The sequence below is a fragment of the Anser brachyrhynchus genome (assembly GCF_964034855.1).
Source record: "Anser brachyrhynchus genome assembly, chromosome: 2".
In the NCBI taxonomy this organism is placed as follows: domain Eukaryota; kingdom Metazoa; phylum Chordata; class Aves; order Anseriformes; family Anatidae; genus Anser; species Anser brachyrhynchus.
Genome location: NC_137695.1, coordinates 110,566,283 through 110,571,725, shown reverse-complemented (window position 1 = coordinate 110,571,725; position 5,443 = coordinate 110,566,283). Strand labels below are relative to the sequence as shown.

Here is a 5,443-nt window from a genome sequence, read left to right as displayed (position 1 = left end):
GCTCCTTTACCATCATACCATAAGTTCTGAAGGACTGACTGAGCTATATTTACCGATTCAGGTTTCTCCTATGAAATCTCTTTATTCCTGACAGGACTGGTGTGGCTGTCATGCTAGGATGCCACCCTGAGAAAACCTCTTGCATTTGTTGTGGCTGAAAGTCCTTACCCTTAGTAGAAAAAGGTCATAGGAGCTTTTGCTGGAAAGAAGCCTAACAAAACTGCCTCTGTGCTTAATTACACTATAGAAGTGGTCTTGAAATAAGAGCTAACCTTTTGCTTCAGTAACCAAAATCCTGAAAATAGTTGACAACAGGGATTAACCACAGTGTCTCAATCTTGATGGCTCCGTTTCCCTCCATTTTTTTCTCCCTTTTCTAACACAGTACAGAATACTCTAAATTATAATCAAGATTATTACAAACATAGTTTAGATCAAGTTAATTCCAAAAACAGATTCTTTGCTTATGCTTCCACAAACAGTGCAAATAAATGTCTAAATATTTAATCAGCGAAGGCATTATAGCATACTTAAACGTGCATATGCATCAATGTATTTATATATGCAACTATTTAAGAAAATCATTTCCTCTGAAAACAGATCCTGCACAAGGCAGCAGACTGACAGCTCTGTGAGCTCTATTTATCCAGCTAATGTGTACAGCTGAAGCCATTGCAACAAAAGGATCTCCATGGGGACCACCTTTGGCTTAGAAAGAATAATTACATTCCTGTACCCTGTTGATACTCAGCTTCCAAGAGTGCTAACACTGTACCAAGGTGGCAGCTTTCAGACCCCAGCCCAGGACTACAGGATACCCCAAGCCAACCTAAGAACTGGTGCCAGAGACTGCACAAAGCTGAAAGAGAACCGTTAGCCTTCCTGGAGCCCGCAATGATGGTGGTTTAATTCCTGAGTTTGACATGTTTAGGAGTCCTGTTGGAGGACTCTAGAGTGTTTTCAAGGTAAGTTAGGCTATGTAGTGGGAAATGCACAATGTGGAAATCCACAGTACATAAAAATGGTTATTTTGGAAGTACTCTGAGACCACTGTATAGAAGAGCATTATAAAAAAAGGGAGATATAAACTATTTGATGTACTGTGGCTTTTTTATGCTTGTGTGTCTTTGCTTAATCAGAGTCACAGTTATTCATAGGAAAAAAGTCTACAGCCATTTCCTGGTTTTAATTAATTCTATTTTACATCCTGACACTTTTACTTGCTCTTGATCAGCTTCTAAGTGATCTGTTTGACATGTCTATCTTTAATTCAGAGTAATTGCCAAATCGGTCTGCAATTTATCAGAAATGTGAAGAATAACTCTAGCCAGAAAGGGCTATTTTTCTTTGAGAGTGAAAGCAAGCCATTATAAAGGGCCTGGGAGATTTAAGAAAAATGGTAATGTCATCTGAAATTTCTGAGTGGGAGACCCCCTTCAGATTTCTAGCAAGAATATTAAGTAATTTCTGCATTCCATAAACATTACAATGATCTGACTTGAATGAAAAATAGTGCCTACATTCTATTGCCTTATTTAGACTAAGTTGAAAGCCCTGCAATCTTTTACAATCCATCGTACGAGCTCAAATAGTGGAGATGTTTTCAATGCCTGTTTTTAATGTGTGAGAGTATTGACAGTTGGAATCAGTCTTCAATAGCACTTGTAATTACAAGCTAAACTGTAAACTTTCTGCCAGAAAATGTCCTTGATATATATTTTTAGAACTCTGCATAGCAATTACAATAACCGAAAAAAGAGCTTCTTTTTTTTAAGCTTGTTCACTGCATACAAAATCCCAGGTATAGACAGTCACATTTGCTCCCTATTGAGTCATTGTTATTTGGGGAAAGTTCTTTTGCCAGCTGCCAGCAGTGGGAACAAGGACCTTACACAGAAAGGTCCTTTTCTAAAACTGATTAGACTATCACCTATGCACATTTATGTTTCTTCCTCTGGCTCTGAGAAATCAAACCACAGCTACAGCTGGACCAAACGATTTAATGAATTTTAAGTTTAACAAAAAAAAAAAAAAAAAAAAAAAGGCAGATCTAGGACAATTTTGCAACTCAGTGAATTTGGGAAAACTGGCATGAAGTTTTGATCCAGAAGAAGGAATGGAGAAAAAAATTTCTAAAAGCCATTTTTTCTAAAATGAACACCATGTAGTGTTGTGATTTTCACAGAAAATAAATGTTTCAATTTGAAATTCACTAATTTGTTTAATATTATATAAAAAATAACCCATGAGATCAAAACAAAACCTCAGTGGCATGAAAATTAAATACTTTCTATTTCTCTAAAATATGTTTTCTTTCAAATTTTTGTTGTGAGACTAAGCAGAAAATTGATTATTCACACAGAAGCTCTCTTGTGGGCAGGATTTGGTTATTCTCAGGGTCATGAGCATTGCTCAAACCACGCAACAATAAATTCTGCCCACTGAGAGCACAGAAGGGATGAAGCTATGTGTATTGATATTTTAAAGACAGAGCAGAGCAAAGCGTGTAGCGACTATGACCAATGGCACAGCTGCAATGTATTTATTTTGCAGCTGGTAGAAAATAAGAATATGGACAGAGATTCCCTGTGGCACTCACAGTTTGACTAACTGATAAATAGAGGTGATGGGGACAGGTGGCGTTCCCTCCACTCCAGCGAAGAAAACACTTCTGCCTGTAATCTGAAGCTATCCTTTCCCATTTTCTATAATGTCAGCACAATCCCATTTTCATCCTTACTGCAAAGTTAGCTATACCCTGCTATACCTTCTGCCAACTCCCCATTGCTCATCAGAGCACAACACATTTCAGCCTACATCATGTGCTCTGAGACTGTTGCAAAACTACTCAGGGCAGCTTGCGTGAAAGCAGCTCTGCATGGTCACCCACTCAACACAGCCCCAGCTGGTTGTTAAATGCTTTGGGGTGATTGTTAAATGTCTCCTCAATGGGAGTGCTTACTTCCAAAATGTTCTGCTTTCAATCTTGGATCCACTGTCTGGATAATCCAGGGAGTTCAGCAGGTTTCATCCCTGTGGGATTTCTAGATCTGGCACTTACACAAGATCATGGCAGCATCAGGGTCTCTTTGTGGTAGCATGCCATTAATAGGACATGTCTATTTAATTTTTTTTTTCATATATACATGGTATGTATACACACGAACGCACGCACACATATGTTTAGCAATTTGTTAGTTGTTCTCATAGTCTAAATACTGACACAACAAGACCACTGTCCTCCTGCCAGAGAATTGGTACTTGAAAAAACCACACTAGCTAAAGAAATGAATATGGTGGAGAGGTGCACAAAAGCATTGCTCTTGATAAAAGAGATGGGAATGGATCCCCCATGTTCTGGGACCACATGATTGCCTTTCATCTATGTTACTTACTCACAGCTAGACTATTTAATTCTTTCCAGTGAAAAACAAACAAACAAACAAAAACAACAAAAATACAAAAAGAAAAAGAAAAACACACACACACAAAAAAAAAGTAGAAAGCATACTTAAAATAATGAAGAAATATACAAAAAATCCTACTGAAGGGGAACACAATGGGTACATTGTTTTCAGTTAGGTGTAGTAGTACTTTGTGAATTTCTTCCTGAAAGCAGTGATTATCTGGCTAAACACAAAAAGACAATTTTATTTTATTTTTTTTTTAAGCTACTTCCTTCTCCCCATATTTGTGGGTTAAAAGAATACTTGTTTAATTGCTATGATTTGTCCCACATCGAACTTACCTTCGTAAAATATCTTGCCATATTGCTGCAGCTGGCTTGATAATATCTGTTACTGTGATTGTAATCGCCAAGCAAAGAGACCTGCCAAATTATTCAAAAGTGTATTGCAGTACCAGCTCCTCTTATTATTCCTTGTTCTCCTTGCTCCTGTTCCTTTCATGTTGTTCTGGTACGCAGGGATGTAATGAAGAAGTTACACAACTAATTAAAGCAGACATATTTTTAATAAAGACTTTAGGATTGATTTTTTTTGAGAACTAACAAAATAAATTCTCAAGTGTATCTCAGTATGTTTTTTTTTTAATGTTAGATTTATTTGGTTTGGCTTTCAGGAGTGCTGTTTTCATATGGAATTTCCCAAAGAGGTACTTTCTTGGCTTGCTGGCATACAATGTAGACAACCCATGACTATTTAAATATGTTGTCAGTTCAGAAACAAAGGTGTAACTAACATAAAAATTAAAATATCTCTAAAACTAGAAGACTGCCTTTGCAGGATTTTAATACATTTCATTCACATTATTATTAAGATGTAAGTATAGTTTCATTTTTACCACAAAGTCTACAACTGAGGCAGTTGTTAGCAAAATGTGAGGTGCTAAAGGAAGACTCACTGAAATCATTGAAAATTCACGCTGGTTGCATTAATCATGGGGAAATATTAAGGACCACATGGACACTCTATTGTGATTAGTTGTTTTAATTAAGAAATTCCCCATTTGAAATTAGCATCCAAAGATTTATAATGCATACAGAGAAAAAGAGTAACAAAAGCTATGAAAAAATATTTGTGATATCAATCTGAGGTTTTGTAAGTCTGGGACAGGAAGAGCAAGAAGGAAAGATTTGAAAATGTCCATCTTTTTATCACAGACCCTGAACAAGCAAACACTCAATTTCTTATGATTCTATTTTTCAGATTGGATGGCTGGTGGTTTCTTTTCCTACTTTTATACTTTTAGGTTTTCTTCCTTTCTTAACAATTTCTTTTCTCTGTTTCCTTTGTCAGAAGAGGTTTGGAGGGGACAAATAAAAAGGAGAGACAGAAAAGGAGTTACATTTTAGTACCTGATTTCAAAACCAAAGAGAAAGCTCAATGTATTTTTCTTCCCCATGGAAATGTTTGTGAAAAGAAACGAGAAGAGACGAGGCGAGACGAGAAAAAGGGAAAAGGGAAAAGGGAAAAGGGAAAAGGGAAAAGGGAAAAGGGAAAAGGGAAAAGGGAAAAGGGAAAAGGGAAAAGGGAAAAGGGAAGGGGAGGGAAGGGGAGGGAAGGGGAGGGAAGGGGAGGGAAGGGGAGGGAAGGGGAGGGAAGGGAAAGGGAAAGGGAAAGGGAAAGGGAAAGGGAAAGGGAAAAGGGAAAGGGAAAGGGAAAGGGAAAGGGAAAGGGAAAGGGAAAGGGAAAGGGAAAGGGAAAGGGAAAGGGAAAGGGAAAGGGAAAGGGAAGGAAAGGGAAGGAAAGGGAAGGGAAGGGAAGGGAAGGGAAGGAAAGGGAAGGGAAGGGGAAGGGAAGGGAAGGGAAGGGAAGGGAAGGGAAGGGAAGGGAAGGGAAGGGAAGGGAAGGGAAGGGAAGGGAAGGGAAGGGAAGGGAAGGGAAGGGAAGGGAAGGGGGAGGGGAGGGGAGGGGAGGGGAGGGGAGGGGAGGGGAGGGGAGGGGAGGGGAGGGGAGGGGAGGGGAGGGGAGGGGGAGGGGAG

The 5,443-nt window shown here is 38.8% G+C and overlaps 1 protein-coding gene across 8 annotated transcripts in view; it reads left to right on the top strand.

The window, feature by feature from the left end:
• The first annotated feature begins 520 nt into the window (after positions 1–520).
• The window catches only part of LOC308190494 (uncharacterized protein), a 31,959-nt gene continuing 27,036 nt past the window's right edge, over positions 521–5,443 (top strand). For 2 of the 8 annotated variants that reach the window (XR_013947254.1, XR_013947257.1), the window contains exon 1: positions 521–965. The gene's annotated coding sequence lies outside the window, so the exon portion shown is untranslated. Of the gene's footprint in view, positions 968–5,443 lie in introns of all 8 variants that reach the window. The other 6 variants (XR_013947259.1, XR_013947262.1, XM_080581975.1 and 3 more) reach the window with 5 other exon arrangements.